At 39.4% G+C, this 12,286-nt stretch overlaps 1 long non-coding RNA gene across 1 annotated transcript; it reads right to left on the bottom strand.

Annotated features, from left to right (window-relative positions):
• Positions 1-8,679: 8,679 nt before the first annotated feature.
• On the bottom strand, positions 8,680-10,552 carry LOC130683331 (uncharacterized). Its single transcript, XR_008996961.1, has 2 exons — positions 10,361-10,552; positions 8,680-9,763 (listed from the first exon to the last, which is right to left on the bottom strand). It is a non-coding gene; the product is annotated as an uncharacterized LOC130683331 (long non-coding RNA).
• Between the last annotated feature and the right edge of the window lie 1,734 nt (positions 10,553-12,286).

Raw genomic sequence — 12,286 nt, forward strand, 5'->3', positions numbered from 1 at the left:
TCTCATGAGTGTCTTGTAGATTTCAGAGTATAAGACTTTCACTTCCTTGGTTAGGTTTATTCCTAGGTATTTTATTCTTTTGGATGCAGTTGTGAATGGAATTGTTTTCTTAATTTCTCTTTCTGCTAGTGCATCAATAGTGTATAGGAATGCAACAGATTTCTGTGTATTAATTTTGTATCCCGTCACTTTACTGAATTCAGATATTAGATCTAGTAGTTTTGGAGTGGATTCTTTAGTGTTTTTTATGTACAATATCATGTCATCTGCAAACAGGGGCAGTTTAACTTCTTCCTTGCCAGTCTGGATGCCTTTTATTTCTTTGTGTTGTCTGGTTGCTATGGCTAGGTCCTCCAGTACGATATTGAATAGAAGTGGAGAGAGTGGACATCCTTGTCTTGTTCCCAATCTTAAAGGTAAAGCTTTCAGCTTCTTGCTGTTAAGTATAATGTTGGCCGTGGATTTGTAATATATGGTCTTTATTATGTTGAGGTACTTGCCCTGTATACCCGTTTTGTTGAGATTTTTTATCATGAATGGATGTTGAATTTTGTTGAATGCTTTTTCAGCATCTATGGAGATGATCATGTGGTTTTTGTCCTTCTTTTTGTTTATGTGGTGGATGATGTTGATGGATTTTCGAATGGTGTACCATCCTTGCATCCCTGGAATAAATCCTACTTGATCATGATGGATGATCTTTTTTATGTATTTTTGAATTTGGTTTGCTAATATTTTGTTGAGTATTTTTGCATTTATCTTCATCAGGGATATTCGTCTGTAATTTTCTTTTTTTGTGGTGTCTTTGCCTGTTTTTGGTATTAGAGTAATGTTGGCCTCGTAGAATGGGTTTGGGCGTATTCCCTCCTCTTCTACTTTTTGGAAAACTTTGAGTATGGGTATTAGGTCTTCACTAAATGTTTGATAACATTCAGCAATGAAACAATCTGGTATAGGAATTTTGTTCTTAGTTAGGTTTTTGATTACCAATTCAATTTCCTTGCTGGTAATTGGTCTATTCAGGTTTTCTGTTTCTTCCTGGGTCAGCCTTGGTAGGTTGTATTTTTCTAAAAAGTTGTCCATTTCTTCTAGGTTATCCAGTTTGTTAGCATATAATTTTTCATGGTATTCTCTCATAATTCTTTGTATTTCTGTGGTGTCCATAGTGACTTTTTCTTTCTCATTTCTGATTCTGTTTATGTGTATAGAGTCTCTTTTTCTTTTAAATGTCTGGCTAGGGGTTTATCTATTTTGTTCATTTTCTCGAGGAACCAGCTCCTGCTTTTACTGATTCTTTCTTTTGTTTTATTGTTCTCAATTTTATTTATTTCTGCTTTAATCTTTATTATGTCCCTCCTTCTATTGGGGCCTCATTTGTTCTTCCTTTTCTAGTTTCATTAATTGTGAATTTAGACTGTTCATTTCAGATTGTTCTTATTTCCTGAGGTAGGCCTGTGTTGCAATATATTTCCCTCTTAGCATGGCCTTTGCTGTACCCCACTGATTTTGTGGTGTTGAATGATTGTTGTCATTTGTATCCATACATTGCTAGATCTCTGTTTTTATTTGTTCATTGATCCATTGATTATTTCCAAGCATGTTATTAAGCCTCCATGTGTTTGTGGGCTTTTTCATTTTCTTTGAGTTATTTATTTCTAGTTTAATACCTTTGTGATCTGAGAAACTGGTTGGTACAATGTCAGTCTTTTTTAATTTACTGAGACTCTTTGTGGCCTAGTATATGATCTATTCTTAAAAATGTTCCATGTGCAGTTGAGAAGAATGTGTATCCTGCTTTTGGATGGAGTGTTCTGTAGATGTCCATTAGGTCCATCTATTCTAATACGTTGTTCAGTGCCTCTGTCTCTATTTATTTTCTGTCTGGTTGATCTGTCTTTTGGAGTGAGTGGTGTGTTGAAGGGAAACAAAGTTGGTGCCGGCGGGGAGGAAAGATCTGTTTCCTGATTCCTGTCTGCCCTGCCTGTCTCCTGTATCAGAGCCAGTGGGCTGAGTCACAGGTGTAAACCCCTGTGCTTGGCGTCTCTAGCTGTTGTAGGTGGGGCCTCCTTCTCACTGGCCTGACACCAGATCAATGACTGCCGGTTTGTGAGCCGGTGCTGTCAGGCCAGGAGGAAGGGTAGGCTGACTGCATATCACAGTGGTGGTCCTCAGAGCTGAGTAGCCAGCAGGGGGATGGAGCACCTGAAGCTCCCCAAAGTTCCCAATCTGCTAGGCAAAGCACCCAGACAACCTTGTCCCCCTGTCCCTTCTCCCATGCAGCAAGCTCCATGCAAACGCCACCCCTTCAGCAGCCCTCTCGCTGCTAGGGAGCCTGTCAAACCTCCTGCCTTTCCCTTGTCCCAGAGTGGCCGGGTGTGGATCCCCATCCTCCACAAATGTCTGGAATCTGTCTCTCAAGCACTCTGCCTGTCCCAGCTCCCCATCCCCTAGAGAACCACACAATGTAGGTTTCTGCTCGCACAGCAGATCTCCAGGGCCAGGTGTTCAGCAGTCCCAGACTTCCACCCCCTCCCCACTTCATTTATCTTCCTCCTGATGGTGAGCTGGGGTGGGGGAAGGGCTCAAGTCCCGCCGTGCCATGGCTTTGGTACATTACCCTGTTTTTTGAGGTCTGCGCTGTTTGTCTGGGTGCAGTCTGGTGCAGCCTTATTTCCTGTTGCTGTTTTAGGGTTAGTTGTATTAACTATATTTTCACACTATATGTGGTTTTGGGAGGAGGTCTCTGTCTCACCTCTCATGCCGCCATCTTGAATCCTCTCACAGTCTCTCCCTCCTCCTCATTTTATATGTTGTGTTTTATTCTGTACTCTTTGTGTTTCCCTTGAGTGATTTTGTGGATAGTTGATTTTATTTTGCCTTTAGTTAGTATTTGGTTGGTCTATTTTCTTTGCTGTGGTTTTATTCTCTCTGGTGACAGCTATTTAGCCTTAGGCATACTTCCATCTAGAGCAGTCCCTTTAAAATACACTGTAGAGATGGTTTGTAGAAGGTAATTTCCCTCAACTTTTGCTTACCTGGGAATTATTTAATCCCTCCTTCAAATTTAAATGATAAACTTGCTGGATACAGTATTCTTGGTTCAAGGCCCTTCTGTTTCATTGCATTGAACATATCATGCCATTCCTTTCTGGCCTGTAAGGTTTCTGTGGAGAAGTCTGATGATAGCCTGATGGGCTTTCCTTTGTAAGTGATTGTTTTTCTCTCTCTGGCTGCTTTTAATACTCTGTCCTTGTCTTTGTTCTTTGCCATTTTAATTATTATATGTCTTGGTGTTGTCCTCCTTGGGTCCCTTGTGTTGGGAGATCTCTGCATCTCCATGGCTTGAGAGACTATCTCCTTCCCCAGATTGGGGAAGTTTTTGGCAATTACCTCCTCAATGACACTTTCCCTTTTTCTTTCTCTTCGTCTTCTGGTACCCCTATAATGCCAATATTGTTCCATTTGGATTGGTCATACAGTTCTCTTAATATTCTTTCATTCCTGGATATCCTTTTATCTCTCTCTACCTCGGCTTCTCTGTATTCCTGTTCTCTGGTTTTGATTCCATTAACAGTCTCTTCCACTTCATCCAGTCTGCTCTTAAGTCCTTCCACTGTTTGTTTCACTTCTGTTATCTCCTTCCTGAATTCTGTTAGCTCTTGAATATTTCTCTGTAGCTCCATCAGCATGCTTATGACTTTTATTTTGAATTCTTTTTCAGGTAGATTGGTGATATCAGTCTCACCAAGCTCTCTCTCTGGTGTTTGAGGGATTTTGGACTGACCAAGGTTCTTCTGCCTTTTCATGACAATGGGAGTGGTCCCCGGTGAGTGGCGCTTGTGTCAGCTGGGAGAACAAAGTCCCTTCCTGCTTGCTGGTCTCTACACCCATCTCCGCTGTCTGTGCCTGTCAACCACATGCAGGGAGCAGCCTCTGGGTTAATCCCCTGAGCCTTCATGGGCATGGTGGCCCTCAGGATGGCCTAGGGCACTGGCAGGGCTTGCAGGCAAGTGGCATGTGTTCTGCCATTAGAACAAAGCCCCTTTGTGCCTCCCAGACTCTGCGCCGGTCTCCACTGTCTGTGCTGGTCAACCGTATGCAGGGAGCAGCCTCCTCTGGGTCTGGGCCGGTTAGCCACATGTAGGCAGAAGCCTCTGTGTAAGCTGTGTGGTTGCTGTAGGCGAGATTTCTCCCCAGCTGTTCCACAGCAATGGCAGGTCAGCCAGTTTGCTTGCAGTGCTGGTGTGGGGGGAAGGAATGGCAGGCTGCTTATCACCATGAAGGGGTTCGGAGCTGCATTGCTACCCAGGGGGTTAGGATGCCTGATGTTCCTTAAAGTTTCCAGCCTGCTGGGCTGAGTATGCCAGGACAATTTTGTCCTCCTGTTAAACCCTTGTCTCTTTAAGACTTTTAAAGCACCTGCTTTTCTTTTGTCCCATAGCAGCCGGCTGTGGGAACCTGTTTGCAGCCTTAATCTCGGATTTTGCTTTTCTACTTCTCTAATCCAGTGCACCATGCAGTGTGTGTGTGTGTGTATCTTACCCTTTTCTGTGAGATGTTGTGTTATCGGAGATGTAGCCTGGCTGATGTACTGTATCTTCTGGTCACTCTTTTAAGAATTGTTGTATTTGCTGTATTTTCAAACTATATATGGTTTTGGGAGGAGATTTCTACCACCCTACTCACTCCGCCATCTTGAGAATTCTCCTTCTTATTTTTTAACCCATAGCCGACATCATACTGAATGGGAAAGTACTGAAAGTTTTCTCCTTAAACTCAGGAACAGGACAATAATGCCCACACTGACCACTGCTACTCAACACTGCTAGAAGTTGTAGCCAGAGCAATTAGGTAAGAAAGAAAGAGAGTGAGAGGGAGGGAAAGAGAAAAGAAGGATGATTACATCCTTTTTCTTTCTTTTTTTCCAGAAATTGTTTATGGTACTGTGTGTTTTGGTTTCATTTTCATTGTTAGTATAAAGAAATACTATTGGGTTTTTTGAATTTATCTCAGATCCTTCAAACTAGCCAAACTCACTTCTTTGTCTAGGAGATTTTTTTTTGGCATATTCTTGGATTTTCTATGTAGACAGTGTCATCTACAATAAGGACAATTCATTTATTTCTAATTGGTATGCCTTTTATGTCTTTCTCTTTCTTTTTGTGGAGATAAAACATTTTTTTAAATACTAGACAATATAATCAGGTACGAGCATTGGAAATTCTGTAAGTGCTTATTGTTCATACCAAATATGTTCCAGATAGTTACTGGGCATACATTATTTAACAGAATAAAATCCCAGCTCACATGGAGTTTGTGATTCTAATGGGAAGAGGTAGGCCAACTGAGTAAATAAATAAAATATATCCTATCTTTGGAAGTTTAAACAATATGTAAAAAAGAGAAGATTTGCTGGAGTCATGTCTGACAGGAGATGGGATCTAGTTCACAAGTGAAGGAGTTGGCCTTAGCTAGAAATATGGAGGGTTCATCAAAACAGAAGAAAAGGAATATATAGGTAGAGATGTAGGTAGGTGGAGAGATATGACAGTAGAAGCTTGTGGAACTTCTCTGAGTGCTTCTATTTTCACGGTGAAATAAGAAACAAGGTCATCTGCTGGAAATGAGAGTAAAAGAAGAAGCACTGGATATTTCTAGAAAGAGGTTTTAGCATGAAATAAATTTTAATAGATTAAAGGAAAAATTGTTACTTTTTCTGCAGCAAAAGGGGATTCCTAGAGATTAGTAAGCAAAATTTAAAGAGAATAGTCAACATGTAAGGATTAGATGGAGTGTTGGATTTAAGCATGATTTTGATTGTTGCCAGATGAGCTCAGTTAATCAAAAGGGGCAGGGGAGTTAAAATATATGCAATACCAAGTTAACATTATTACTATTCAGTATGTACTATTTCATTGAGGGCCTACTATCTACTAGGAACATTAAAAAAAGGGAAGTAAAAAGTAAGCTTTTTACTTACATTATGTCATCCATTCTTACATTATACTAGGAAATGAAATTCTGCTTCCTGTTTAGGCAGGCCATATCTTCTAGGGAGATGGGAAGGACAGAAAGCAAGCTGAAAAAGGTTTCCTAAATTACTTTAAATGTAAATGGCTTAAACTTGCCAGTCAAAAGACAGAGATGGGCAGAATGGATTTTTAAAGACATGATCCAACTGTATGCTATCTACTCACTTTAAATCCAGAGACACAAATATGTTGAATTGGAAGAACGGAAAAATGGATTCCATGCAAATAGGAACCAAATAAGAGCAGAGATGACTGTACAATATCAGTCAAAATAGACTTTAAATCAAAAAAGGTTGTAAGAGAAGAATATTACATATTAACAAAAAGCAGGAAGATATAACTGTAAATATGCATATAATGACAAAAAATACATGAAGTAAAAATTGACAGAATTAAAGGGAGATATAGTTGTAGTTGCAGACTACAATACCCTATTCTCAATAACAGATAGAACAAGCACACAGAAGATAAAAACAGAAAAAGAAGACTTAAGTAACATAATAAATAAACTAGACCTAACAGACACATACAGAACACTTTATCCAACAGCAACAAAATAGACATTCTTCTCAAGGGCACATGGGACTTTTTCCAGGACCAGGTGTTAGGCCACAATTAAGTCTTAGTAGATTTAAAAGATAGGTATCTTCTCAGACTACAATGGGATAAAGCTAGTCAATAACAAAAGGAAAATCAGGAAATACACAAAGCTACAGTAACCAAAACAGTGTGGTACTGGCATAAAGACAGATGTGTGAAACAATGAGATAGATTGGAGTCCAAAAATAAACCCTCACATTTATGTTCAAATGATTTGCAACAAGAGTCCCGAGACCATTCAAAGGGGAAAAGACAGTCATCTCAATAAGTGGTACTAAGAAAACTGGATATCCACATGCAAAAGAATGAAGGTGGACTCTTTCTGAACACCATAAACAAAAATTAACAAAATGGATCATGACCTAAATGTAACAGCTAAAGCTATTAAAACCAGAAGAAAACATAGGGCATAGCATCATAACATAGGATTTGGCAATGATTTCCTGAATATGACACTAAATGCACAGGCAAAAAATAGACAAATTGGACTTCATGAAAATTTTAAAATTATGTGCATCAAAAGACACTTTCAACAGAATAAAATGGCAGCCCACAAAGAGAAAATACTTGCATTTCATATATCTGATTAGAGACTAACATACAGAATATAAAGAACTCCTAAAACTCAACAACAACAAAAACACCCAGATTAAAAAATGGGCAAAGGTCTAGATGAGACATTTCTCCAAAGAAAATATACAAATGGCCAAGAAGCCCAGGAAAAGATGTGAAATAATACCAATCATTAGGGAAATGCATACCAAAACTAAATGAGACCACCTCCCCACACCCATTAGAATGGCTATTTTTTTTTAAGTAACAAGTGTTGGCAAGGCTCTAGAGAAATTGAAGCCTTTGTGCACTGTTAGTGGGAATGTAAATTGATATAGCTGCTATAGAAAACACTTCCTCAAAAAGTTAAAAATAGGATTTCCATAAAGCCTAGCAATTCCACTTTAGGGGTATACTCAAAAGAATTGAAAACTGAGTCTTAAAGAGACACTTTTACTCTTATGTTCATTAGCAACATTATTCACAATAGCTGAAATATGGAAGTAACCCAATTGTCAAATCAGTGGATGAATACATAAACAGAATTGAGTATATACCTACAGTGGAATATTTTTCAGCCTTAAAGAGAAGGAAATTCTGACATATGCTACAGCACAGATGAACATCATGCTAAGTGGGGATATTATGTTTACTAGGGTCCCCCCTTCACCAAGTCCCCCCCACAATCCCCATTACAGTCACTGTCCATCAGCGTAGTAAGATGCTGTAGAATCACTACTTGTCTTCACTGTGTTGCACAGCCCTCCCCATGTCCCCCGCTCACTATACATGCTAATCATAATACCCCCTTTCTTTTTCCCCGCCCTTATCCCTCCCTTCCCACCCATCCTCCCCAGTCCCGTTCCCTTTGGTAACTGTTAGTCCATTCTTGGGTTCTGTGATTCTGCTGCTGTTTTGTAACTTCAGCTTTTCTTTGTTCTTATACTCCACATATGAGTGAAATCATTTGGTATTTGTCTTTCTCCTCCTGGCTTATTTCACTGAGGAGAATACCACAGTAGAATTTTGAAGGAAAAAAGAGGCTAGGTTGAACAACAACAAGCTACAGCAAGGAAAATAATAATAATCTGATAAAGATAATCAGGTTAAGGAATTGTCCCCCAAAGCATTAGGAAGTCAAAAGAGAGGGAAGGAATTAGAGAAAAGTTGAGACATGAAGAATAGAAGTAGAAATAACATCTGTATAAAAAGAGAAAATTAACACAAAATGTATTATGAAGCAGGGCTGGGGGAGGGAGGAGAAAATTTCTCAGAATAGCAACTACAATGAAATGTTCATTTTTTAAAATGTATTACATGAAGAATACACATATGTACCCACAGTGAGTCCTCACATCATAAAGTGAGTGGAAGAAAATGTTATCAATAAGCGAAACTGAGAACATGATGATATATGGATGTTCTTAGTACTATTTTACTATTTTTTACTTTGTACTTCGTGTATATTCTTGAAACTTCTAAAGTTTGAAATTAATTACAAATTTAAAAAATGTTTTTAATTTCCCAGTTTGAAGAAAGACATATATTAACAATAACAAAGGATTCAACAAGTGCCTGATAATATAGACAGAAAGTCTCTGCCACATCTACTACAAGAATGAAGACCTTCTCAGCAATCAGACTCACAACATTCCAGAAGATGTCCACATCCCTCTCAAGCGACACACAGTTACTGTGAAGGGTCCTAACAGAGCCCTGTGGAGGGAGTTTGATGACATCAATATGGAGCTCCATCTCCCTGGAAAGAAAAAAAAGAGATTCCACATTGAAAAATGGTGGGTAACTAGAAAGGACCTGGCTACTGTTCTCTGTTCTTACGGTTTTATCTCAGCTTTGGGCATTTTCTTCACACACATGAGCTGATCTTTTGAGTATTTGAGGGAGATCCTCTACAAATGTCCAGAGCTTTCAGGCTGACACATAAAGAGTTTGAAAAACATCACACTTGTCTTTACAACAAGAATGAGTGAACTGAAAATCAATAACTTTACATAGATTTACCAGAAAGCTGAATTCATAGGGCAGGTTGCTGCCCCCAAAACTTGAGAGACAGATAAGCAGATACAGAAAATCAATTGATTCCAGGTGCTGGGCAAAGAAAGGGGCCTTGATAAATAAGATTTGGAGAAGGTATACGAAAATGATGACAGTTGAAGCAAACCTCTAGAGCCAAAAGAGTTTCCTTGGTAGGGAAGAAAACATTTTCAGAGAGGGAGTAGCCTCAACATAAGCAAACACATTGAAGGTACTCTTTACTCTCAGTGCACCAAGTTAGAGCAGCCCTCTTCCTCCTTTACTGCTTCTGATCTGCAGGAGGCTTACAAACTAATTAAGATTGCTAAAATGACTTAAATTATTATTAAAAAGCTTAGAGGACAAGACTTAGAGGCTTTCCTATGAGAGAATTAAATGCAAGAGTTTTAATATGTTAACAAATAAGACCTGTTTGGGGATTAATTACTTCCTTGGGACTTGAGTATACTTGAATGGAAAAAAGTGTGACTGCCTTCATCCCTCATATTCACAAGATACCATTTAAGTTCATATTCACAAGATACCTAAAAAACAATACAAAACATACTTTTAAACCATATTTTAGATATAGTCTGCATTAGAATGCAAACTTCATTATAAGGTATGGAATTTAAACATCACTATAAAAAAGATAGGAATATGCATTAGTGCCTACTAATCTATACTCAGAGGGATGAATTAAAGTTTAAAGGTTTCCAGATGTAGGTCAAAAGCTTGAGAAAAACCACCAACAATTAACTCTCACCAGCTCTGAGAATCCTGCCTAGGTTCGTTCTGTGCTTCCCCACATGACCACTGTGTGAACTTGGGTAATTTCCTTCATGTTTCCTGATTTATGTTTCATTGTTTGTAAAAATGAAGATAATAGAAGAATCTACTTCATAATGTTGTTATGGGGATCAAATGGATTGATGCATGACAAGCATCTGCTAAGCACAGTAAAAGTACTCAACAAATGTTAGCTTTTTTTTTTAAATCAAAACCTAAGTGTTGCCACTGTTGTTCCACTGTTAGGTAGAAAAATAGATATGAGAGGGTGAGGGAGAATAAGGCCAGTAAAGGCCTCTAGAAAGGACCCAAAGAGTTAACCAGATAAAACTAGAGAACGAGAAAAGACTCACAGAGTTAATGAGTTGAAGCTCCAAAGGCCAGGAGTAACTTGGAGTGTCCAAATATTCCCCAGATAAAAAATGTACCACAGCACAGCCCAAGTCTTCTTTCTGTCAATTAGATCAAGCCATTGCAAGATTTACTTTAGCGTGCTAAAACGCCCAGCTTATTCTTTAACTTAACCTATATGCCGTTTTTTTTTCTCTTCCAGCCCCTAGAAGTAATTTGCAATTTGCAACCTGGGCAGGAGACAAGCATCATGATTAATTTTCCAAACAAGCCCAGATATAAACAGCATAGTAAAAAGGGGAAAGATTCCATCTTAAAGCTATGATTGTATTTTAAAACCCAGGAAGTTAAGAAGTAAGATTCTAAACATATTCTTCAGCAAACAGATGATAACTCAGTCCACCTTGGGGGCAGAGCAGGTGGTCTTGATTGATACATTCCCAGAAGGAAGCTGCTATTCTGGGGAAGAATGGATCAGCAAATTTCTTGTGTTAATTTAATTTTGCAGAATTACCTGCAGGACAGATAATAGAAGAGAAGAAATGTAATGTCTCTCATCAAAGATAAACAACTTGAGACCACTTAACAAGTCTCCACCCACTAGCCCTTTGTCACATTCCTGAAAATATCCTTAAAAGGGGGAAACCAATTAAAGATGGTGGTGTGAGAGGAGAGACAGAGGCTTCCTCCTAAAACCATATACAATTAGAAAATATAGTTGGTGCAACTAATCCTGAGAGAGCAACAGGAAAGAGGATGGCGCCAGACTGCATACACCTGGAGAAAAGAGCAGACTTCATCGAACAGGGTAACGTACCAAAGCTGTGACTCAGTGGGACCCAAACCCTTCCCCCACCCCACCTCACCAGCGGGAGGAAGAGAAACTGAGCAGGGAGGGAGTGGAAGGCCTGGGACTGATGAATACCTAGCTCCAGAGATCTGCACTGGGAGCAAAAACCTACATTTCATGGTGCTTTCATCATACATTTCTGATTATGAGGTTGGAAAGCTGGGATAGGTGGAGTTCCTGGGGAGAGTGGGATTCTGGCCACTTGTGGAAAGCAGGGATCCATATCTGGGTGCTCTGGGACAAAAAGCTTATATCTGTGTGCTCGGCCCACTAGTTCAGGGAGTGGAGACAGGCACAGTAGCCAGGAAGTGGGGAACTGCTCTTTCCTCCCCCCAGGCATGAATACCGCCCCCCTGAGACCCACGACATTGATTCAGGGGCTGAGCAGCTCCAGAATAGAGCTTCTGGACAATAGAAGATGCCATATACAAATATGAAATGCCAAAGAAAACTGGTCCAGAGTAAAATTCTTAATACAACTCCCAAGAAAGATTTAAATGTCATGGACCTTGTGACTCTTTCTGAAAGGGAGTTCAAAATAAAAATCATCAACATGCTAATGGAGGTACGGAAAGACATCCAAGAACTCAGGAATGAACTCAGGTCGGAGATCCAATCATTGAAGAGCATGATGGAGGGTATTAAAAGCAGGTTGGATATGGTGGAGGAGACGATAAATGAAATAGAAACTAGAGAAGATGAATACAAAGAAGCTGAGGCACAGAGAGAAAAAATGATCTCTAAGATTGAAAGAATATTGAGAGAATTGTCTGACCAATGCAAATGGAACAATATTCGCATTATAGGGATACCAGAAGAAGAAGAGAGAGAGAAAGGGATACAAAGTGTCTTTGAGGAAGTAGTTGCTGAAAACTTCCCCAATCTGGGGAAGGATATAGTCTCTCAGGCCATGGAGGTACACAGATCTCCCAATACAAGGGACCCAAGGAAGACAACACCAAGACACATAGTAATTAAAATGGAAAAGATCAAGGATAAGGACAGACTGTTAAAAGCAGCCAGAGAGAGAAATAAGATCACATACAAAGGAAAGCCCATCAGGCTAACATCAGATTTC

The sequence above is a fragment of the Manis pentadactyla genome, chromosome 4, assembly GCF_030020395.1.
Source record: "Manis pentadactyla isolate mManPen7 chromosome 4, mManPen7.hap1, whole genome shotgun sequence".
In the NCBI taxonomy this organism is placed as follows: Eukaryota; Metazoa; Chordata; class Mammalia; order Pholidota; family Manidae; genus Manis; species Manis pentadactyla.